Source organism: Acomys minous (assembly GCF_964271855.1).
Source record: "Acomys minous genome assembly, chromosome: 14".
NCBI classification, from domain to species: Eukaryota; Metazoa; Chordata; class Mammalia; order Rodentia; family Muridae; genus Acomys; species Acomys minous.
Window position 1 is genome coordinate 12,729,866 of NC_140496.1, and position 12,381 is coordinate 12,742,246.

Genomic DNA, 12,381 nt, shown 5'->3' on the forward strand with positions numbered 1-12,381 from the left:
ATCAACTGCTTGACTCAGCAATAAACATAGAAAGAAGACCTCCCAAGGAGACACTTCTCCCAGAAGTAAATATGAGCTTGTCAGTCTAACGACGAGGAGGATTGGCTAAGATGCACCAGCCAGTACCTGGGATCTGTGAGCATCACTGCTGGAGTGATAGTACAGACGTTGATAACAGACGGGAAGCAAGGTATAGTAGCTCCTGATTCCCCCACATCAATAGCTACAGAGAGATACATTCCAAGGCCCTAGGTGGGTACCCGAAACCACAGATACTTCTCTACCTCGTATACAGATACCAAGGTCACCAACTTAGTAATCAGTGGTCACTGAGTGACTAGTGGGAAGTGAGCCCATTCTGGTCAGATACCCTGAAAGTGGAGATGATTCATATTCTAGGTGGGATGAAGGGTGATGTCTCAGGGTTTCATTATGCTATTCATGATGGTGTCCAGTTGCAAACTTAGTGTTCCTTGGTTTTGATTTCTGTTTGCTTGTTTTGGTTTGTTTTACTTTTAATGTTTTCCGTCTAGCATTTCTGGATCTTGGATGACTAAGAATAACTGGAAATGAAGAAAGTAAAGCCAAAGATAAGGGGAGGCTGACTTGTGCCCTTCATCATTTGTACCCCTCATCTCTTTCAACAAGCTACTATGAAGGCACTGCTGCAACCACCCTGTGCTTAAGATGCTCTAGTCTGGGACAGCTCCCATGCTCCCCATCACCTGGCCCCCTTTCTTCTATAGATCACTTATTTGTTGAAAGAAGTAGAACATCTATTTTAGACCACTTTCCAGATTCTTGGTTTTGATTATTATAAACTCATTTCTCCATCTCCAGCATCTTCCCTAAACAGAGGATTCATTATTGCCTCGTGGTGACATCCTCCACACGACCAAATGCCCCTGGTGCTATTGGAAAGGTACAAGTGCCATTAACAGAGGGAAAGTCTCTAGGAGTTCAGGTCCTTTTTCAAATGACTTTGTATCTAACCGGTCTTCCCTGAGATGTATAAAGTGGGTAGTAAACACATGCAGGTGCACATGATTGGGATGGAATTCCAAAGCAAACAAAATATGCCAAGTTATGCAACAGCCAAGAAGGACCAGTGCTGCAGCTACTTGCAGATCAGTTTTTGGGGAACAGATCCCCCCTCTCTCTCCCTCTCTCTGATGGTAAATTTCAATAAAGTTGGTGGGTGTTGTGCCAATGACTCCACTCTGAGTCACTTCTAGGGACCTGAAATCACGCAAGGATTACACAGCAGAATGGTAGAGGGAGGGAGGTGTCGGCAATTCTGATCGAGTGGGAACCTGATTTCAGAAACAGTCCTATAATGATTTTTGATGCTTTGGTTAAGGGCTTCACGGTAACACTGGGCTCCAAGATGAGAGCCAGGAGGGAAGGGAACAAAATGTAGGGCTATTTATTACCTTGATATGTGTACCTTGACATAGCAGAAGAGATCACTGGCTCCGTCAATAAGTAAAAAACAAAGCAAGCATGTGCATGAGTGTGTGCAGGGGTGTGTGTGTGTGTGTGTGTGTGTGCGTGTTCAGTTTGGCATATCAATGGGTATGTGTGCAGATACCTTCTTAGAGAGGCTGGAGGTCAACCCTGGGTACTGTTCCTCAGGTATCATTCATCTTGTTTCTTGAGATATGGTCTCTTACATCCCTAGAATTCACTAAGGAGGCTATCGTGGCTGTTCAGAGAGCTGCAGGGATCCGCCAGTCTCTACTTCCCCAGTGCTGGGATTCTAAGAGCAAAGAACCTGACCCCATACTTCTACGTGGGTTCTGGGGAACAAACTCAGGCTCTCACTCTTGCCTGGCTAACACATCTTTTTCTACCTATCTGTAAAGTAGATTTTTCCAGACCTCTCCCATCAAGAGCATCCAGTAAGACAGTGGCAGTGGCACAGGCCGGCCCAGCATCTTTACTTGTGTACCACTAGCGAATGAAATGCCAGGATTTTGGCTCCTCCTTCCAACACTCTCCTTGAGTCAATTGCTTTTCTTCGAGGGCAGAAAGTATCGCAGAAATGTTACAAAAACATGTTGTTGCAGCAGGAACAAGGTTCTTGGATCAAAGGATTCATGCTGTGCACATAAAACATGTCATTTGGTCAGCTGGCCAACATTCACCAGGCACCTTTATGAGCCCCATACTGAGATGGACTGCTTACTGCTTGCCTGTCATGGTAGAACCATGACCTTATCGTGTCATCTCATAAACGATTACGTTATTTACATGAGCCTACACTGAAAACTGTCGTGTCAGATCATGTTTGACTGTTCTTACAATAGATTAAAAAGGATTTTAAGAGTATGAACTCTTTACAGGCACATCTAGAATCATAACTGCTACCATTCCCTCACCCCATGGTGCTAGAAAAGCCCTCTGACCACAGGAAAACCATGGAGTATTTTAGCTTCGTCCTGGGTCAGATGGTTATAAGTTATAAGATGACTGACCAGTGAGTTCAAACCAAGGCCAAGGGCTGGGTGAATGTCAAGATACCTGGTGGCTGTTAGTAATGTTTTAATTTGGTGGCAGGTTCCATAAGGTCGCTTAGGGTACAGTTGCTCTGTCTCCATGAGAAAGGCTCAGAGCATCCTCATGTCATTGCTCCTCCCACTTTCTGTGTCTAAGTCTGAGCCAGTCAGATTATCGTTGCTTTGCCGTGGGGTCAGGCTTGGAGACGTGCATATGAGCAAACAAATGAGCCAGCCTGTTGACACCCAGACAACGGCTCTGAGGACCCTCCCTGGAGCCTCAGCTCACTCATGGGACCCAGCCTCGGAGGACTCAGGGTTAGAGTGTCCCTATCTATCATGATCATATGGAGTCTTGTTATGGAGCTCACATAAAAGGAGTAGAGCCAGTTCCAATGATAGCATATGACACTTGTCCCCAGCCAAGCCCAAGTTCAGCTCAGTCCCTAGAGCTTTGGATCTTGTGAGTCTTTGAGTTTCCCCTTTAGTTCAATCCCTTGCTTCCTGATGGCTGTGTGGCACTGCTTTAGACAGAGGGAGACTGTGTGGCACTGCTTTAGACAGAGGGAGACTCTGAGATTGGAAAGACACACAGACAACACCTTCAAGGTCACCCATCCAAAAATCACAGTCCTGCCTGGCGATCATTCTGAGCCTCTTTGCTGAGCTGTGCTGTATGGCTCCCAAGAGTGTCAGAGCTAGCTTCCTCGGGACCCCCAGGAGCTGAGCCACGCCTGGAGGAATGGGCAGGATCTGGATGTGTTGAAATGGGCACAGGCCTGGTATTACTAAAGAGGAATTACCAAATGGTGTCTGTGCCTCGAAGCCCCAGGGTAGCAGCTGTGATGCAACACTGGAGCTGGGCCCTCTTGCAGCAACATACACCTTGTTTATACCCAGATGCATCACCACATCCCTCCTTGCATGCAGCCATGCATGCCAGCAAGATGGACTGCATTCCGTCTTGGCTCCTGGGCCTGTGCATCCGCATCTCCACCATACTTTCTGCCTCATTCCATCTTGCAAAGATGTAGGCTGGGCAAGGAACCAAGAAAGCACCCTGGTGACTGAGGCATGGAGCAGTGTAAAGTGAATGTGAAAACCATGTTGTAGCAGAGTGACTGGCCACTCTGTACTTTTCAAAGTTGTCTTTTTCTGGAACATTCTGGAGATATATATGTATGTTAAGATCCAACAAGACACCTTGAAGAGTCAAGGTCAAGGTCTTCCCTGTATACCTGGCCTGCGTTGAGAGGCCTTATTCAAGAGGAAATGGTAAAGCTTCTTTCTTACAAAAACGCTAAGATCCAGGGAGGAGCCACAGGAGCCAGTAATTAGGACAGCAAGCAGGAAATGCAGAGTGTGTGGAATTCCAGGTGAGTGTTGTCCGGCCACTCACGAAGGAGGGAGAGAGAGAGAGGGAAGGAGAGAGAGAGAGAGAGAGAGAGAGAGAGAGAGAGAGAGAGAAAGAGAGAGAGAGAGAGACTTTTTCCAAGTTCTAGTGTTCTCTGGGCCCCACACTGAGGACTGGTATAGACAGAATGTGTGCACTGTCCCTGGCACACACTGGGAGAGTGTGTTCTCCTGTGCACATCCCACACAGCAGGCTCAATGTCACTTGGTACCGTTGTATGTCATACTCATAAAGCCCCTCTCCCTCTTTACCTCTGATTGAGGAAGTGACTGACATTCAGGCAGGACACTTGCCCCAGGATTCTCAGGATTCCTAGGTAGGATTCTCAGCCCTAGAAAAACCAGGATTCATACCCGTGTTTGCCTGTTGCCAAATCAAAGCAACCCCCCAGGTCTAAGAAATAGTTGGCTAGTGACCCTCAGGAATCCATAAGGTTTTTGGTTGCCATGGTTCCACCGAAGGTTCAGAATGATACCTGCTCACACCAGCTACTTGTCATCTTGGAGATGCAGGAGGCGTGGCCCTGCCCTTCAGATCCCACCTAGCTGGTAATCTTCAAGAGACTCTTGTCTGACTTGGCCATTGTCACGTTTGAATGCTCTGCAGTGATTCATCCTGTCTATGGGTGTCCACTTTGGTCACCTGTCTCACATTGAGCTTGGACATGTTGGCAACATATCCTAGTGTCACCTGGCATAATCTTTAGGCTGCCTCGTCTCTTTGCACCCTGAAAGAGAAGTTGGAAGAAGTCAACAAAGAGCCTTTGCTGGAGGAAGGCGTGAGACCTGAGCACTGATGTTGAAGACAGTTCCCTAAGCCAGTCCCACCTCATTCTTTACCCTAGCCTGCCTGAGAACTGTCTCATGACCAGAGCCATCAATGGTGTCTTGTCACTGATTCACAGGTCCTCAGAATCCAAGGTACTGGGACTTCTCTGAAGAGCCCCCTCCATTCTCTTGGGCCCGGAGGATCCAGGTGAGGTTGGCTTCCCAGCTTCCTCCTTCCTCCAAATACTCTCTCGGCCACAAACTAGACACAGGTCAAAATAACTCATGGACTGTTTGAGCTCTCTCTCTCTCTCTCTCTCTCTCTCTCTCTCTCTCTCTCTCTCTCTCTCTCTTTCTCTCTGTCTCTCTCTCTGTCTCTCTCTGTCTCTCTCTGTCTCTGTCTCTCTCTCTCTCTCTCTCTCTCTCTCTCTCTCTCTCTCTCTCTCTCAGGTATCAGTCTCAGAGGAAAGGTTTTGCAAAAACTGCACTGCACATTCAGGTCCCTTTAAGAGACTGGCAGAGAGACAAGCTGCATTCAAAGGCAGACACGTGGCACTCCACACAAAATGCCTTGGAGCCTCCTGCCCTCACAATCGGCATAGGGAAAAGGCAGGAAAGTTGGTGATGTAAGCAAAAGCACAACCAGAGAGGAAAGCACCATCTCCAGGAAGCATCCTTACCCACACAGAGTTCTCCCAGGTTTTAGCGGTCTCCTGTTTATCTCGGGCGTCCCAATCTCAGACAACTGCCATGGATTTTGACTGTAAAGACACAGGCTGGTGCGAAACTGTGGAGGCTGCACAGTGATCTATGCTTCCCATAGGAAGTTTTACCTACACCACCCCAAATAGAAGTTGTTTTAGAACCTACCAGCAAGATATGTGTCAGACATCCAGATGATGGGGCAACTGACTTAAGTCACACAATAGAGCTGGGATGATAGCTTAATTGGTAAAGGGCCTGCCATGTGGGTATGAGTCCCCCCGCCCCCGCAAACCCACATTTTAAAAGAATCCATCCACAGGAGTAATGTATGCTTGTTGAGAAGCAGATGGATTCCGGACGGGGAGGGGGGGCACTGGCTAGTCAACTTGCCCAGTTGGCAAGTTCCAAACCAGTAATAAACTCTATAGGCAAATTAATGAGGCTGGGAGTGGAGGAAGTTGGTCTTCTCCAGGGATGCGTCCCCTGTCAGATCATCCCGCCCAGTGCAGTGAATCTTAAATACATATACATGGGAACGATGTCAAGTGTGTGTGTGTGTGTGTGTGTGTGTGTGTGTGTGTGTGTGTGTGTGTGGTGTGTGTGTAAAATGACAATAAATAAAGAGCAAGAGGCTATCCACCTGAGAAAAGAGGTATGAGAAGAGTTGGATGGAGCAGAGGGAGGAAGAAAATAATATAGATACAGTAGTCATACATCAAATTCTCCAAAATTTTTAAATTATAAAAAGAAACCCTGTCTCAAACAGCAAAGGAGCAAAGCTGATGGTACTTGAGGACTAACAACTACAGTTGTCTTATAGTCTCCACATGCACATTTGCACACCCACACACAGGCATCTGGGCAGGGCATACACACACACACACACACACACACACACACACACACACACACACCATAATTATCAAACAGGCCGTGTCCATCTAATGCCCACTGAGGGTTGTGAAAGCATCACTTTTGCCGTTAGGGAGGGGTTAGGGAGGGACAGTCTCTCCTGAGAAGCCCAGGACTTTGGCCCTTCAAGAGTTAACAAGTCAGTGGAGTTAGGAGGACTTCAGAGAATCAACCATTTGTGTAGCTTCCCCCCCCTTCCCCCCCCCCACCACCAATGGCCCCAGGCTACACCAGACATTTCTAGGCACAATATCCAACACTCACCACTATACGAATCTGGTTGAGGCAAGTTAAGTCATAAAAAGAAACAAAGAACAAAACAAAAACAAATGAACATGAATTTCGTTTGCAACTGACTCAAAGTTGGAAAGCAAATTCAAACTAGTCTTCTCCAAAGAGACTCGCACAGGCAAGGAAAGGACTAGAGTGAAGAAGAGGGAGCCTTCTGGGTGTTTCTGTTCATTCCTGGGGGTGGGGGGTGGGCAGAAGGGGTTGGGGGGGCAGAAGGGGTGGGGAGGGTGGCTATTAAAGCTATGAGTACATGAAGGTAGCTTGGAAGAGTTGTGAGAAGAGGCCCTGGGCCCGGGACCATCACCATACATGTGATGGCAGTTCCTGGAGTTACGTGTCTGACAGCGAAGCTTGAGAAATGCTGGTCTGCAGTAGGGAGGGACATACTGTGACTGGGGAGGCTGAGTGTCACATTTGCTGTGCTAAGAGAAGGTGGCCAGTGCAATTGTGTTTAGCTCTGGGGCTTAAGCACTCAGAGAGTAGCAGTGATCCACTGGTCTTTCCTGGGGAGTGGCTCTTAAAACCAAAGCAGACTTTCAAATGCTAGCAGTCTACTTAAAAGAAACGAGAGGCAGGGGGAGAATATTGATTTCTCCAAGCCCCTGCAGCACGTGGGAACCTTACCAATACACATGAACATATGCATATACTCAGATGCTTGAGTACACAGTGGAGACTAATATATAGGAAGGAGGTGGGCTTAGACCTGATGCCGAAAGAGAAGAACACAAAAACATTTTTAAGCATTTTATTTACTATTTGTGTGTGGGCGTAGGTAGGGGCATGCTCATGCCACAGTTTCCCCATGGAGGCCAGAGGACAGTCTTCAGAGGCACTTCTTTCTTTCCACAGTGGGGTCTGGAGATTGAACTGGAGTCGTCAGACTCGCATGGCAAGTGACGTTATCCACTGAGCTGCCACACTGGGCCAACATGTGGATGATTTTAGAAACTCTTGGGGGTGGGGGAAGTGGATGGGCAGAATAGAAGGCACAGCCAACAGGAAGTGAGCCCCTCATCCCCGGAGGCAACCACAGGCATGCTGAGGTTGCAGGTAGACTCCTGTAGGTCCTTAGCACTTTCCTTTCCATGGGTCCTCCATCATAGAAAAGGTAATACAATTTATACCTACATCAGTTTGGTGGTAGTCACAATCCATGCTACGTTATTCTTTATTTTTTTTCTGACATGAAAAATGCACAGGTGTTCTACCCACTGGAAAAGTGTCAAACTGGGCATCTCCAAACACTTTCACCCCACGTGGCATTTCACTAGATACGTTCTGTTCTCAAACAGAGAAGCACTTGAGGGTGGCTTTTGCCTTTAGCACAGATACATTCTGAAGAGAACGCCAAGAAGGACCTCTGTATCCATGCTACGATTCCATTCTGCGAAGGCCAGGCTCCTGTACCTGAAATGTGACAGAGGCTGGCACCCATGGACAGGATCCAAGGCTTAGGGCAGAAGTGGACCACGGCGCTTCTTTTGTTAAGTGTCTTATTTCTCCTTAAACACCAGAATGCACAGCATAGCTAGAAAACTGCGGAATAAAATGCAATCGAGTCTATCAGTCTGGCTTTAAATTATTATTTGGGTAGGGGTGTGGAACTCTCTTTCAGGATAGGTGTTTTGGGGATACCACTGAGTGACATTCACAGGATAGTACAAGAGAAAGCTCCAGGGAAGCCATGATGCATCCAGGAACAGCACAAAATGGGGCTGTAAAAGACCCCCTTGCCTCTGGCTGACCCAGACACCACCAGGAACAAGTTCAGCGCATCTACGTGTGGTTAGTTTATGGTAGAATCACATTCGCTCCCCCCCCCCCCTACTAGGTTGAATGGCTGCTAAATGCTTCTGAAACAAGGGATCTGCAGCTCCCTACAACCAGGGCAACAGCACTTCTCAAGGCTGACCCCATCACCAAGGTGTCTTGAATAACCAACCAAAAAAAAGACACGGCCTGCTTAAAGATTCTTAATCAGTACAGGCACTCGATATCATACACACACACACACACACACACACACACACACACACACACACACAGCCCCCACTCTGGATTTAAAAAAAAAATCAGGTTTAAGTTGAAGACAATAAAAATCTCTGAAGGACTGAATGCTTTGGAGACAAATTCCTCCCTTCCCCACATAAGTGAGAACGGGGATCAAAGGGGATGAAAATGCAAGGATGGAGAATAAGCAGTCTCTAATTGAAGGAAAAGAAAAAGAAATCTAAGGAGATGGCTATGCCTTGACAAAAGAAAGGGCAGAAAGAGTCAAGCGTGGAGATCTGTTAATTTGGAATGTCAAGAGCAGGGAGCCCGGCTCCAGCATTTTACATCGCTGCCTACTGCTGGAAACCCAAAGAAACCCTTTCATTCCTGTAGTCATGTGTCCCCAGAGCAATTTATTAAATTAAAGCCTCCATCTGCCTGGCCATGCCTGGGGTCTGCCGGGTGCAGAAAAGGGAGAGAGGTTAGCACAACCTGGTGCTAAATCTCAGAGAACAGTAGAGTTTTCCACACCTCCTGTCAACCACGAAAGGCCGTGTGCTGATATCCGAAGAAGCCCGAAGAGCGAAAAAAACAAATTATCATAGGAATAAAATAAGCCAAATCCCTAAAACTCTGCCCCCCACGACTAATGTGCTTTCAGAGTCCCCCACCCTCCCAGCAGAAGGCATGAATATATTTGTTGGTGGTGATGACAGCACATGCACCCTGTGCATGCCCTCCAATAACTAGCCTTAGCATTGTTTGAAGAGCCCAGAGCCTTCTGTCATCCTCCCACCCTGCTCCCCACAGTCCCCCATCTGAACATTACCCCTGGAAGGAAGGCTGTGAGTCCCATTTGTCTACCCTTTGCTTTCTCTAACTGCACTACAAAAAAAAAAAAAAAAAAAAAAGACCTGAATTTATTGTACATATGTTTGTGTTCTGCTTAATAAAAGCAAGCCTATATTTTAAGATAAACTTTGTTAGTAATTCATGAAGTGACTATTTATGCTAATCAGGCAGAAATATATTCTCAGGCATAATGCATTACATAAATTTGAATGCAAAATGTTCAATTATGAGGTAAATACAGGTAACGCAAATAATAAATTACCTCTAATAAAAATTATAAAAGATGTGTCTTCAAACAGAATGGCTCTAACTTACAACTGTGAATTGCTTAAAGAGAGAAAAATTAATAAAGACTGAATTGCTATGATGATTATTTAGCCCATAACTCACCTATTCATAATGACTTTTCATAATCAGACTGTTGTCTCTCGCCCTCCGATGCAAGCCAAGACTGTTTCCTCAGCAAGTTTACCATTATCAGATTATCTCGTCTGATTCTATTAATTTTCTTCCACGAATCTGCTAACAGCAGTCTGTGATTTACTTATCCTGCTAAGTGAAGACGGCTAAAAGGATTTATCTAACACTAGACCTAGGAACCGAGGATGTCTTATCACTCCAGTTCTCTCAGAACTCTTTTTCAAATCAATGGAGTCGGTTTCCTGCTGAAATTTAGTGGACACTGGTTAGTCCGGCACCATAAAACCAGCTCGCACATAAACAAAGCCCTCAGAAGCTTCTAGCTGTACCCTGTTCACTTCAGATTCTGCTAGCCTGATTTAAACATGATATATTGGAGCAGTTATAACTCACGATCAGGAAAAAAAAATACATTCCTTTTAGCTCCCAATCTCCACAGTTTAGACACGAAGGGCTCTCTGCCCCTCCATCTGTTTGCGTGAAGCTGTACGTACGTCAACTCAGAGCTATGACTGCGCTTTCTGATTTTCCAATTCGTCTTACATGACCAGCCTGACACCCTCCTTCCCATCCAAACCCTTTTATAAATACCCATTGCTTGCAGAAACTTTAATGCTACCAGTTTGAATTGGTCAATAATGACAAACCACGTGGTTTCTAAATCACTGTATATAGCTGGCTGAGATTAGTAAAGTGTATGTGGGAGTGGGGCGGGGGGGGGGGGCCGTGGGGGTGGGGGGTGCTCATACTGTATTTGGATTAGATTGGCTTGGCTAGAAACGAAACAAACAGTGTTAGCAAAGAAGTCGCAAGCACTGTGGCCTGCTATAATTGTGGGGAATCAGAAACCTGAATGGGACTAAATTAAAATGAGGGCTTGCGATTGTTATCAAAGAAACGCCGCTAACAGCCAACTGTAAATGTTTAGACACCTCCTGTGCATCACTAAACAATGAAGTAATGGGGGGGGGGGCAAAGATGGGACCTAAGTGCTAAGCCTGAAAGCACGCCAGCTACGTGCCTTTAAAAATATCGCTGACCTCCCCTCTCGTTTTCCTTCCTCCCTACAAAATGGAAGATTGTAAAAGGCTCTGCAAAAAGAAGAAGAAAAATGTCATGGCTGACAATAGCAAGAATAAAAAAAAAATAATAAACCATCAAAAAAAGTGTAGCTAATAATATAGTTAGCTGGCCAAACATGGTCCCTGAATGTCTAGAAATAGTATATAATTGTGACACTTGAGTATGTGGCCATGGAGCTATAGGGCATCCTCTCCATCATCAACAACTTTTGCTCATGAAATGGTGCTCATTTATAAATATAGCGGTCTCCGTGTCCCTGGCTCAAAATGTACATTTTTTTGAGAGTTGGGGAGTACACGTAGAAACTTAATGCCTAAAAAGTATGATAAAAATACATTCTTTATAAAGATGTATATTCATATTTTACATAAAGACATAAGCATTAGGCATCTCTGGCTAATGATTTTTAGAAAGACCTAGAAAACCACAGCTAACCAGCCCAACATTTATGAGATTTTTAAACACTGGCTTTTCTTTCAAATGTACATTATAATCCCTTAACTTCATCACTAGGTAAAATATTGTTTAAAAGGAAGAAAGCAAAGACAGAGTCACTTAGGTCACATAAATATTGACATAGTCTTCACTCTTTCTTCCCCAAACTGGAACTAAACTCAGTTCATGCCACCCTAACAAAACACTCCTATAAAAACCAAAACCACGCTTATAAACAGTTCTGCAGTTAACAGTGCAAAAGGAATGGCTTGTGTAGAAAATACAAACAGGCCCTTTAGAATGAGGGTGCATGGACACATCTCCCAGGGTGTTTACCAGTAGGGGTGCCAGAGTTTGTTGATGAGAAATTAACACTGGTCTAATCTGGTGTCCCAAGCCAGTGAGTGACTCCTAAACTCTTTATAAACTGCAAAGAATGCTATGGATGGGTTTGAGACCACACTTAGGTGCAATGTTCACGAAGCTGGCTTAATATATGACTGAAATGTCAGAAGTCAGGTTTTTCTGAGACTCACTTTTCAGATAAACAATTTTAAACCACTGCAGTAACTTTGCTTAGGGAGAGATGTCTCCTATATCATTGAATTACAAGGAGATTTAAGGCTATTGTTATTGTCACAAAGCAGCCTGAAAATCCTTCCAGGCTGGGCCCTGTTAGATGGCATCAACATGCATAGGTCTCTCCGCCCGAATAACATCCTCCAAAGGCTGTGTCTACGGACCTCTTCCCAAGCATCGAATGATGGCATTAGAGAAAAGAGGATTGCAGCCCCTGCTCGCAGTTTCTGTAGCCCCTTTCCCTGCAAGGTTGAGTTCTCCCACTGTGGCTTTCTGTGCCTCTTGCCTCTTCCCACACTGGGAAATCAGTCTTTGTACTTTTCTTAAAAACCAGACAGAGATCAATTTTCAACTAACCTTTGCCGAAAGGTGGCGCTGTTGAGGTAAAAACGAACTCGATCCAACAATAGTTTTTACTCTGGATTCTTTT